This window comes from Oncorhynchus masou, unplaced genomic scaffold (genome assembly GCF_036934945.1).
Source record: "Oncorhynchus masou masou isolate Uvic2021 unplaced genomic scaffold, UVic_Omas_1.1 unplaced_scaffold_1572, whole genome shotgun sequence".
Classification (NCBI taxonomy): domain Eukaryota; kingdom Metazoa; phylum Chordata; class Actinopteri; order Salmoniformes; family Salmonidae; genus Oncorhynchus; species Oncorhynchus masou.
In genome coordinates this window covers 82,287-95,790 of record NW_027005784.1, presented here as the reverse complement: position 1 = coordinate 95,790, position 13,504 = coordinate 82,287, and the positions used below count along the sequence as shown (strand labels likewise).

At 39.1% G+C, this 13,504-nt stretch overlaps 1 pseudogene; it reads left to right on the top strand.

Moving 5' to 3' along the window:
- The first annotated feature begins 398 nt into the window (after window positions 1-398).
- LOC135531285 (gasdermin-E-like) lies at window positions 399-10,885 on the top strand (annotated as a pseudogene).
- Window positions 10,886-13,504: the final 2,619 nt, after the last annotated feature.

Here is a 13,504-nt window from a genome sequence, read left to right as displayed (position 1 = left end):
ACAATGGGGGCATCTAGTGACCAAAACCCGGAACAACCCTGGCCAAATCCTGACAGAATCTGAATAAGCTTTTTATTGTACCTTTATTGGAAACCACATACATGAGAACCTTACAGTGACATGCTAGCGGCTAGTCCACTGTTACAGCACAGTGTGCAGTGGTAGAGAGAAACCTACATAGAATTCACATAGAAATCTGCTTTTTATACAATGCATTGTGATTGTGGACTGGTTGGCATAGTTGGTTCCAGCTGTAATAGGACGCTACTGTATTTAATTAAACTAGGAAACAAACTGTGGGTGTATTTGGAATGCAGTTCCTGTGTCATTGTGAGAAGGGGGTGTGGCAAAGACACTCCTCTTATAGGCTTGTGACTGACACAGCCCCTTCAGAGATTGAGCACTGACTGAGTCCCAAGGACCTGGAGGAAGAAACGGTGAGAACCTGGTAGCTATAGAAGCTCTTGCAGATTACGTTAACAGAAATATGAAATACTGCTCTTCAGGATACACTGGATAAATATATTATGGGATAGAAAATGTCACATTTCATGCTTTGAGTGAAATGTAGTTTACAGTAGTTTGAATTGATGCTATTGAGAAGGCTTGCTTGGACTTGCATTTATTACTTTTTGTCTTTGTCCTTTCTGTTTGTCCTCAGCCTGAGACACCATTCTCAACCATCTCCTCATCTGTCTCCTTGACCTCTTTGGACTTATAGCTATGGCCACGTTTGCCTCAGCAACAGAAAAATTTGTGAAGAACGTGGATTCTAATGGCAACCTGATACCTGTGTCCTCCCTGAACAACTGTAGCAAGTTGAACCCTCTCTCACTGGTTCTCAAACAGTCACCTTTCTTTATGAAAACCAAATACACGCCTACTAAGTTGACCCTCGATGATGTGTTTACCAAAAATACACCCTTAAATCCAGGTAAACTCCTGATGCCTCATTTATAACCATATGTTTCACAGTAAATATCAGCGTGCGACATTTCTTAAAATACGTACACATGAAAATATTGAGAATTATAAACTTGGCGCATGTCACTTCCTAAAACTGTGCTCATGAATGAGCATTAAAGTCGAAATCACACAAACGTTTATTTCTCATAATGAAATAGAATGCATATGAGTGAATGTGAGAAAACAGACGGTTTACAAGCATTAATGGTGTCATAAGATGTCAAATTAGAAAGGAAGTCTATTTTTCTCACGTCTATGTGGAGCAATGCCGGTCAAATTAGAGAATAAATTGCCAGAAAATAGACTGATTGTACATTGTTATGTCTGGAATTTTGTAATGTGTTGTTAAAAGCGCCAATGCTGATAAGTTTAACTATCAGTGCCAATACTATGTATAGGCTAGGGATAATGATAAACGGTGTAGCAATGCATGAATGCAACAAAATCCTATTCATTTAACAACTGGATTGAGTTTCAGAATTATATATCAGCTGTCAATGTCATTTCTTTACAGTAGGCTATCACAATAGTAGCTTAATAAAGCCGAGTTGATTGATAAAGTATTTTCGTAACCATTATAACATATCGTAAAATGTAACAGTTGAACAGATAGATTATATTTTACAGTGAAGCATTGAGTTAAAAAATTCTGCTGACAGGTCCAAAACTATTTGCCATTGTTTTTTGTAATTTAGCAGACAATCTTATCCAGAGCAGCTTACAGGAGCAATTAGGTTTAAGTACCTTGCTCAAGGGCACAGATAGATTTTTCACCTGGTTGGCTCTTGGATTTGAACTAGTGACCTTTCGGTTACTGGCCCAATGCTCCTAACCCCTAGGATACCTGCCACCCAGAAACTGGCATAGTCCTTTGGCGAAATATGAAAACATTCTGTCAACACCTCCAAAAACATCTGATCAAATTTGCCGTTGCTCACTGCTGTTGCCTAATTCCAATATTCTCCAAATGATACAGCATTATTGTCACCATAAAAGGTGAATAGAGAGCGTGCTTTCCAGGCAGAGTTATAATGCCTGTTCACTCAAACAAAGTTTGTTAACAGGTCTGATGTATAACGGGAACTGCGAATGTATGGTGTCTGCCAAGTTTTTAAATCTCTATTTTTAACCATAGGCCGACATATTTGTTTCAGAAATTGCACACGCAGCAAATATTTTGTGTGAAATTGATGCAATTGCTACAAATGGGCCTCATTTATAACTATTGCGTAAATGTCACACTATATATCTGCTTGCACCATTTCTGAAAAGAATACTATGTATAAAAATATAGATATTTATAAACTTGACACAAGCAGATATGCATGTTTCCCATTATAAATCAGACCTGTATTAAAACTCGGAAAAGTTGGAAAAGTCCTCCATTCACCTGTTATGGTGACAATAACGCGGTATAATTTGGAACTATTGGAATTAGGCAACAGCAGTTTCTAAAAGAAAGAGCAATGGCAGATTTTATCAACTGTTTTTGGAGATGTTGGCAGAAAGTTTTAAACTTATTCTGTATTTGGCAAACGACTGTTTCTGAAAGAGAAGACAATGGTAAATGGTGGTGGACCTGTCAGCAGAGCATTTCAATTCAACATGTCTTGCATTGACTGGACTACCTGCTAATTCTGAGACATTGTAAAGGAGAACAAATCAAAGAAAATACACAGCAGCTTCCTCACAGTGCTAGCATATATACTTCAATGGAAAAAACTTGAAATAAATAGCATCTATTTACTAGTTAAATTAAATGAGAGATCAATGCTAATTTGATGTATGGCTCCTTCAGGTATATGAACCCATTACAGCCAGAGAAGGTGAGGAATAAATCTGCACATAAAATAAATAGCCTATTTATGATTAAATTCCAAAAATAAAACACAGATTTTCACTCTTCTCACTAACGCCATGGCTCAGCAAAACTTGAAATAAATTCAGTTTTTATAAAAGCAAACTTTTGTTGTATATTTATTTATAAATCTATTTGATTTATAACAGCTACTAGGCCAAATAAATAAATTTGTATAGGTACATATTATTTGATGTGTCTGTTATAGATATGTGATGGATGTGTCTAATTTGATGGATGTGTATGTTATAGATATGTGATGGATGTGTCTGTTATAGATATGTGATGGATGTGTCTGTTATAGATATGTGATGGATGTGTCTGTTATAGATATGTGATGGATGTGTCTGTTATAGATATGTGATGGATGTGTCTGTTATAGATATGTGATGGATGTGTCTGTTATAGATATGTGATGGATGTGTCTGTTATAGATATGTGATGGATGTGTCATTATGTGATGGATGTGTCATAGATATGTGATGGATGTGTCCAGATATGTGATGGATGTGTCTGTTATAGATATGTGAATGTGTCTGTTATAGATCTGCTGTTATAGATATGTGATGGATGTGTCTGTTATAGATATGTGATGGATGTGTCTGTTATAGATATGTGATGGATGTGTCTGTTATAGATATGTGATGGATGTGTCTGTTATAATAATGGATGTGTCTGTTATAGATATGTGATGGATGTGTCTGTTAATGGATGTGTCTGTTATAGATATGATGGATGTGTCTGTTATAGATATGTGATGGATGTGTCTGTTATAGATATGTGATGGATGTGTCTGTTATAGATATGTGATGGATGTGTCTGTTATAGATTGTGATGGATGTGTCTGTTATAGATATGTGATGGATGTGTCTGTTATAGATATGTGATGGATGTGTCTGTTATAGATATGTGATGGATGTGTCTGTTATAGATATGTGATGGATGTGTCTGTTATAGATATGTGATGGATGTGTCTGTTATAGATATGTGATGGATGTGTCTGTTATAGATATGTGATGGATGTGTCTGTTATAGATATGTGATGGATGTGTCTGTTATAGATATGTGATGGATGTGTCTGTTATAGATATGTGATGGATGTGTCTGTTATAGATATGTGATGGATGTGTCTGTTATAGATATGTGATGGATGTGTCTGTTATAGATATGTGATGGATGTGTCTGTTATAGATATGTGATGGATGTGTCTGTTATAGATATGTGATGGATGTGTCTGTTATAGATATGTGATGGATGTGTCTGTTATAGATATGTGATGGATGTGTCTGTTATAGATATGTGATGGATGTGTCTGTTATAGATATGTGATGGATGTGTCTGTTATAGATATGTGATGGATGTGTCTGTTAAATATTGATGGATGTGTCTGTTATAGATATGTGATGGATGTGTCTGTTATAGATATGTGATGGATGTGTCTGTTATAATGTGATGGATGTGTCTGTTATAATATGTGATTGTGTCTGTTATAGATATGTGATGGATGTGTCTGTTATAGATATGTGATGTGTGTCATTATGATGGATGTGTCTTTATATGTGATGGATGTGTCTGTTATAGATATGTGATGATGTGTCTGTTATAGATATGTGATGGATGTGTCTGTTATAGATATGTGATGGATGTGTCTGTTATAGATATGTGATGGATGTGTCTGTTATAGATATGTGATGGATGTGTCTGTTATAGATATGTGATGGATGTGTCTGTTATAGATATGTGATGGATGTGTCTGTTATAGATATGTGATGGATGTGTCTGTTATAGATATGTGATGGATGTGTCTGTTATAGATATGTGATGGATGTGTCTGTTATAGATATGTGATGGATGTGTCTGTTATAGATATGTGATGGATGTGTCTGTTATAGATATGTGATGGATGTGTCTGTTATAGATATGTGATGGATGTGTCTGTTATAGATATGTGCTGTGGTATAATAGCATAGAGTCCATTCAAATGTTGAACTTTTCCTCAGTTGTCAAGGAGTCTGACTTTGTGGACCACAGTGGGACATTTAGTGACAGCCGGGATGCCAGCGTAGACGTGGAGACAAAATTGGCGGCAGATGCAGTTAATGTAAACTTTAACATCGGGGCAGAACACGCCTCCACACTCAAGTATTCCCTTGGCAAACTGAAGAAAGAAGAGGTTGACCTGAAGTGGTTACAAAACAACTCAAAACACAAGTAAACTACCTTTTTATATAGAGTCATAAAGTAGATCAGAGTCAATGGTTAGATATCAGAATGGGGAAAGAGGAAGTTTGAAAGGAAAGTTACAAGTGGGTCTTTGTCCATGTGTAAACACACACTATGATCAGTGAAACATGCTGAAACCTTTGTAACATAATGTGACTGTGCCCCTGGGAGTTGAAGTGAACAACATAACTCACACAAAATTCCAGCTAAAAGCGTAAAAACAATCAATTTGATGCGAGTCAACTTCATGCCATTTCCAAAACCTTGTATTTCTGTCGAGCGAGAGACAGTTTCAGGGACTTAAAAAAACTTACCGGCAACCCTAACTTACCCTAATGGAGAAAGTTCCAGATTTTTGTCTAAACTGATTCAATGGCAGTTAACTTAGAGGTTAAGAGAGCTGGGCCAGTAACTGAAAGGTCACTGGTTAGAACCCCCAGAATCCACCCAAGGTGGAAAAATCTGCCGTTCTCTTGAACAAGGCAGGTAACAACCCAAAAACACATGCTCCCCGGAGACCGATGACTTGAACGTCGATTCAGGCAGCTACCCGTAACTCTCTGATTCAGAGGGGTTGGGTTAAACGCAGAAGAAACATTTAGTTGAATGCATTCAGTTGTGCAACTGATTAAGTATCCCCGTTGCATCATTTATTTGTGTCTCTCCTGCAGGCTTCTGGACATGTCCCACTATCTGATCCAGGAGGCCCGTAATAGTAGGTCTGTGTTTGGGGTGGTGATGGAGAGGATTGTGACGAGTGAGCCGTGCTCGATAAGAGAAAAAAAGCATCAGGTTGGAGAATGTGGTGCTGGAGGGAAGGTCACTGGAGTCACGGTAGGTGTGATAACAAGAGTAACCAGCCAGCCAGCACTTCTCAAATAACTGGTGACTGAGGCAGCACACCACTGCAGGCAAGCTGATATCCAACCCATGTGTCGGTAGCCAACATGGTGGTATGACGATATCCAAATCACGATAGCGTATCACAGATTTAAAGTGGAAGTCAATTAAGTCAATTTTTGTTGTAGAAACATATATGGTTTGTTTCTGATTAACTCTAGTTTTTGGTTTATTTACAGGTGTCTGTAAAGGGGAAAGGCAAAGTACAAGAAGTCAAAGATGTGTTCCTGGAGATTCCTAAAAACACTGTCATTGCCTATAGCATTGATGAGATCATGGTCCAACTCGATGGACACTTTGGTGAGGGAGTAGTTCATTAAAATAACTTGGATTCTTTGGTTTTCACTTTGGTATACCTTCATCGATCTACTAGTACAAAGCCACTCTATCCTTCAATGTGCTTATCCAGTACGCTGTCCAGTCTGTCTGTGGTTATAACTGGTTATATTCTATTACAGACACATTAATGTACACTGTTAAATTATATGTGAGCTAAACATAAACAAAATATATAATATATACACTGAGTGTACAAAACATTAACCTCTTACAGGTAGGCGAGACGCTAAAGTCTCAACTGGCCAATTGCTGGGGGAAATGCAGAGTGCCAGATTCAAATAAAATGCTATAAAATTCAAACTTTCATTATATCACACATGTAATATACTCAATTAAAGCTACACTCGTTGTGAATCCAGGCAACATGTCAGATTTAAAAAATGCTTTTCTGCAAAAGCATAAGTAGCTAATATCTGATAGCCTGCACCATCTGCACCAGCAGTGAACAAAGGAGCTAGCATATTACAACCCTGCAGGCGCTACACAAAACGCTGAAATAAAATATAAAACATGCATTACCTTTGATGAGCTTCTTTTGTTGGCTCTCCAATATGTCCCATAAACATCACAATTGGTCCTTTTGTTCGATTAATTCCATCCATATATATCGAAAATGTCCATTTATAAAGCTCATTTGATCCAGAAAAAAACAGCTTACAAAAACGCAACGTCACTACAAAATATTTCAAAGTGGCCTATAAACTTTGCCAAAATATTTCAAACTACTTTTGGAATACAACGTTAGTTATTTTTAAACGTTAATAATCGATCAAATTGTAGACGGGGCAATCTGTATTCAATACAGGAAAGAAAAGAAACCAGCACTGCTTTTCACATCTTGCGCAACTCACAAAAGTGTCCCCAGTTCCGAGTTGGTCTACTTCTTCATTGCACAAAGGAATAACCTCAACCAAATTCCAAAGACTGGCGACACCTAGTGGAAGCGGTAGGAACTGAAAATAGGTTCTTATGAAATGGCAAAGACCATATAGGGAATAGAGAGGGGCAAAAAAAAAATCTGAACAGTTAGTCCTCGGGGTTTTGCCTGCTACATAAGTTCTGTTATACTCACAGACATGATTCAACAGTTTTATAAACTTCAGAGTGTTTTCTATCCAAATCTATGAATAATATGCATATCTTATATTCTTGGCATGAGTAGCAGGAAGTTGAAATTGGGCACTCTATTTATCCAAAAGTGAAAATTCTGCCTCCTAGTTTTATTAAGAACACCTGCTCTTTCCATGACAGGCTGACCAGGTGAATCCAGGTGATGCTATTATCCCTTATTGATGTGAACTCTTTCCTAATATTGAGTCTTTGCCCTCATAACAGCCTCAATTCGTTCAGGGCATGGACTCTACAAGGTGTCGAAAGCATTCCACAGGGATGTTGATCCATGTTGATGTCAATGCTTCCCACAGCTGTGTCAAGTTGGCTGGATATCCTTTGAGCGGGAAAAACCCAGCATCATTGCAGTTCTTACCATAAACGACGTGGGCCTGGCACCTACTACCATACCCCGTTCAAAGGCGCTTAAATATTTTGTCTTGCACATTCACCCTCTGAATGGCACACATACATAATCCATGTCTCAATTTCCTCAAGGGTAGAAAATCCTTCTTTAACCTGTCTCCTCCCCTTCAGCTACACTGATGTAGTGGATTTAACAAGTAACATCAATAAGGGATCATATCTTTCACCTGGTCAGTTTGTGTTGATGGGTTCTGACTTTTCTAAATATTGTTAATTTCAGGTATCCTATTGAAATATTGAGTGCCATAGTCTGTTTCTAAACCAGAAGTTAATGCTTATTAACGGGGCGGCTGGGTAGCCTAGTGGTTAGAGCAAGTTCAAACCCCCGAGCTGACAAGGTACAAATCTGTCTTTCTGCCCCTGAACAGGCAGTTAACCCACTTTGGCAGTTAACCCACTAGGCTGTCATTGAAAATAAGAATTTGTTCTTAACTGACTTGCCTAGTTAAATAAAGGTACCAATAAAATAAATTAAGCTTGGTTTGTATTGAGTCACTGATAAGGGTGGAGAGATGTGGTTTAGTGAGGAATGGAGGTCAGGTATTGCCAGCATCACTTAAATTCATACAGCCTTGCTAGTCCAGGAGATAAATCAAAGGCTATAACACAATTAGGATGATAACATTCTCCAGATCAGGAAATAAACTATACAAAGTCCTAGTGTACAAGTGTAGATTCAAGTTCACTGGTACGTCATTGGTCTAAAACCATGATCTAACCCTTCTGTGTTCACTGGTTACAGTACATCATTGGTCTAATACCATGTTCTCTTGGCTATAGAGGTGCGCTCCTTTGGAAAGGGTGGGTTTGAAAGAGCCTGGAAACTTGTAGGTGCATGCAATTTCCTCAAGGTCGTGTCACTCCCAAAGGAATGCATCCTTCGTCAAGGTAATGATGCCACTGGATTGACAGAGCAGCTATGTTTCTCCTTTCCCCATTTTCCTTACAGTTGTAGTTTAAATGAATCTGGTGATTTGATTGATGTGGTAATTGTTTGTATACTGTAAGTCTAGTGATGCTGTAGTGAATCGACTACTGTTGTTATTTGGGTGAAGCAGAATCCCTAAATGTCAAGCCTATCCTTTAGTTACAATTGCAGCAAATTTGTTGTAACTTTTTAAGTAATTCATAGAAAATAACATACTTTGAAATAGTGGCAGTTGAGTCCTGTGATTCTCTCAATCTGGATATAAACTTTGTGTTGTTTACCACTGGGCACAGATGCCAGTCAGTTCAACGTCTAGTTTTGAATTACATTTGATTGAGGCTGTAAACTAACATGAATTCAACAAACACATTCACCATGTCTTTGGATTTAGGTCAAAAGTAGGTTGAAAAAAATACTACATTCTATTACCTTGATGATTTTCCCACTTTATTCAACATCATTACATGTACATTTTTTGTTGAAAGTACTTATAATATATATAATATATCCCATTTACATCCAAAGCGACTTACAAGTACTACTTTTTATGGGTGGTCCCAGAAAACCCACGTACGCCATGCTCTACCGACTGAGCCACACAAAATGTTGTTTCAACCTGTTTTTGTTTACAGTCTGTTGTGTGTTGACAGAACTGGCGAAACTGAGGGGTCATTTCCAGGTGCTGTCATCCCTGCCAACAGCTAAACGCTCCTCTCTGCTCCAGCTCCTCAAGACAACCATGGAGGACAGAGAGGCAGTCAGTGTACTGGAGAGTGTGGTGAGGCACTATTACTGATTACAAGCACTTAAAATAAATCAGTGGAGCTTTAGAGAAAAGTCTCTGAGGTACTATACCACTCAATATTTCAGTTCCTGTCTTGAGCTCTATCCTTAAAACCTCCCTTCGGTTTCTCATCTACACTCTTGTATGTCCGTCTCTCTCCTCACAGCTGGATCAGATGTTGGTTGATGAGACACCTGACATGGATGATCTTATGGAGGAGACTGAGAAGCAGACAGTCCAGACCATACTGACCTTTTACATGAGTCTGATGGAACAAATGAGGGCCAGACAGACGACGAGTCACCCTCACTGCTCTGTTCCATCAACCTCATTGTCAGCGCCATGAATGGTGAAATGGAGCAGAATTACATTACATCATCAGTTTATCATTACGTGGATCAAGTCTGTTTCAACAACTTTTTTGATATTGACGTAACTTAACCTTTGACCATGTCAACTGCGACACTTCCTGTTCCAGTTTCATGTCATGTGTTCACACGGCTCCAAATGAAGAAACATTCATTAGTAGCACCGGTGCTCCCAACTTAAAAAAGTGTGCATATTTATTTTTTAGAAATGCCAGATGGGTGTCTCTCTGTGTTGGGATCCTGTTGCAGTCCTCCAGTCTTACAGGCCCTGCAGATTCTGGTGAGTTCACACTTCCCCTTTTGCTACACTGGTAAACAGGTCTGTATTCAATACTTTACTGTATGTCCCAATCCCAATCATCAATTTTTTTCTGACTAATCAAATCAGATCTTTTTCAGAACTGATCTGATTATCTAAACACAGCCATACAGGCATAATACAGCCGTATATAATCTTATTCCTGTGCTGCTTGTCCTCCAGGTGCAGCATGTGGCAGCAGGGAGTGGGGAGACCCTCTCTCTGAGAGATGCAGGTCTGGCTGTTCTGACTGAGGAGGAGCTGTATCAGAGGACAGAGAGTCTCTTTGGTCACTCTGAAGTTACACTGAAGAGAGAGGAGGACACACTGAGGACAGAGATGAAGGACCAGCCTGGATACCTTCCTCTAGTCATGAGTATCACTGTGAAAGGCCTGGCCTCTTTAGTGTAAGGAGGGAGAGAGAGAGAGAGAGAACATGCAACTTGTAAATCCTGTTTGAACTGATACACTCAGTATTCCATTCCATGTCTTACTCCTGCACTAGTTGAGCTGAAGAACTAGTGATCAACAGTGAATGTATCCTTGTAATGTTTTCCTCACTGAACTTCTGGAGAGAGTTTGCTGCACTGAAAGTAAAGGGGCTGAATAATTTTGCACGCCCAATTTTTCAGTTTTTGATTTGTTAAAAAAGTTTGAAATATCCAATAAATGTCATTCCACTTCATGATTGTGTCCCACTTGTTGTTGATTCTTCACAAAAAAATACAGTTTTATATCTTTGTTTGAAGCCTGAAATGTGGCAAAAGGTCGCAAAGTAAGTCGCTCTGGATAAGAGCGTCTGCTAAATGACTTAAATGTAATGTAAATGTAAGTTCAAGGGGGCCGAATACTTTCGCAAGGCACTGTAATAGCATTTGGACTAGTCAGTCCTGATTGAAATGTATACATAATTAGTCATCATTGATAAAAATTCCCTTAACATATCCACCCTTTGATTAAATATTATACATCCAAACACACATTGTAGTTATATTGTAATATTGAAAAGCCCATTTCTATTTTTATTAGAGATATTTCTTGTCATCTAAACATCACCTAAACATAACCCCAACACTTGCATTCACCATAACTGTTTCTCAGACCTACATCAGAATCATAACTCTTCTTATCAGGATTTTCGTTACAATCTTTATTAAAAAACAGTCTAATATTGAGATGGGATACAACCTAGCCTCCCTAAACACCAAAAATGATCTCATCAAATATAAATTCCCCACAAATAAAAGATCCAGATTCGTCCACTTGTTCTGTAGACATGCATTCAGTCCTCCACGGGTCAGAACCTGGAATGGGCCCATACCATCTATTGTCATAGATTTCTCCAGAGTCCTGGAAATAAGGCCTCATACACAGGTGTAACAGGGTTATATTGGTGATTCCCCTTGCCACTTTATTGTTAAGCCAATGGGTTTTTGGTTTGAGTTTGTCTTGCCTTCACCTACTCAACATGGCATCTTATTGGCTGGTTTGCGTAGCTTGCTTACGAGGGGGGATGTTCCAGTTAGAATCGTCCCAGTGAACAAGCACCAAACCAGCGGTAAGTTGTTGGTTGCCAAGCACTGTACATCAAAAGTGATTTTTATACTCTCAGGTGATGATTTAAATGTACAATTTATATCAAATTGTTTGTAAATGTTATTCGAACATCACACATAAGATGCAGCGGTTTTTGGAGAATATTTGTTGTGCAGTTTGTTGTAAAGAATTCCCGCCAGTACTAGCTAGCAACTTACTGTGTCTGGTGGGGGGGGGGTTCATATATTTTGTACAGTGCGTGAGTGCAGAGTTGGATGGTGAGACGTGCATTGCATGACGTGCAATTTTGTGTGGTTCCTATCAGAATAAAGCTACATGACTGGTGCTACATATTGGAGTTCTGTGTCGATGACTGATTGTACACAACACAAGAAGAGGACTGTTACACAGGGAATTAGACAACAGCCCCCTAAAACTAAAACAGTCACACAGGTGAATGTAGCCCATAACACAGTGATCATAACATTTATCCATTTTCCGAATATACTTATCAAAACAATTCATCAGAGAAGTATCCACCCCAGAGTTTTCTGCCAAACCGTGAGCCAGGGTGGTCAAACCAGCTGAGGCTTCGGGCACTGATTCGTCCGGAGCTGTGTTATTTGGGATGTAAGCACAAACATGGTCCCGATAATCACGCATACTTCTCCCTTTTCAGCCATTAACATATCTAATGCAATTCTATTCTGCCAAGCCATCCAGCTGGTTGCTTCAGACTGTTCTGAAAAACAGCATCTCTGGTATACTTGTTAAAGCGCTGTTGATTATCATAAATATAATTAATCCAGTCCATGTTCTTATTGAGAGTAGACCCCCCGGAAATGCTTAACTCTAATCCTGCTAGGATCTGATTTCTTGCTTTGACTCATCTGACACCCACCTTGGAACCCCAATGTTATCAATGTATACTTAGTCAATAAGAGATCCGGATGGAATAGCTCTTTTCTCCCATTTGGCTATACTTCATGTCTTGGTGTTGAATGAGTGTGAAAGGCATTACAATGGAGCATAATCCTGTCCAATCTGTCGGTAAAACCTCACCCTGACATAATTTCCCAAGAGTACTGTACCGGGCCAAACGGTAATAATCTCCTCCGGTCACTGTGAAGGGAGGAACCTGGGGATTTAAATAGTGCAAATCAATACAACTGTCATTATCTGGCATTCCTGCTTTCGTGAACAGCTTTACCATACCGGCCTAAACTCCTCTACCCAGAACCGTACTAGGGTGTCGACCAAGACCTGGTCATCTCCATCATACCACAACCCTAGATTCTCCTTCATTACTGTTTAAATGGTTAGGCGTATCGTTATGCAATGCATCCCTCTCCCCGGATTACAATCAAAAACTCTCACCTTCACTATACTCCACCTCCTTCCATACTGGGTGAGTGGATTCATATAGCCCTCTCTCTCCAAATGAGCTATGACCTGCGTCCACGATCAATATGGGAACCTGCACCGATATATGCCATAATGGCTCAGAGTCCTAGACTGCCATGTAGTTAGAGACTCCATTTTGGTCTACATAACACTCCATTGAGAGATCCTTCCCAACCTCTACTCTAACCTCCTGTCTACCCAGATCTAGGGATCTCTTATGCTTATTTTGGAACAAAATCCTCATCGTCTAAACCATGGGTCAAATTACCACTCTCCGCATACTCAGGTAGGACGTGCTGTATCAGGAATATGTCACCCACTATAAGACAGCTCAAACGAACAGCTTCCATGTGAAGCCCCACCC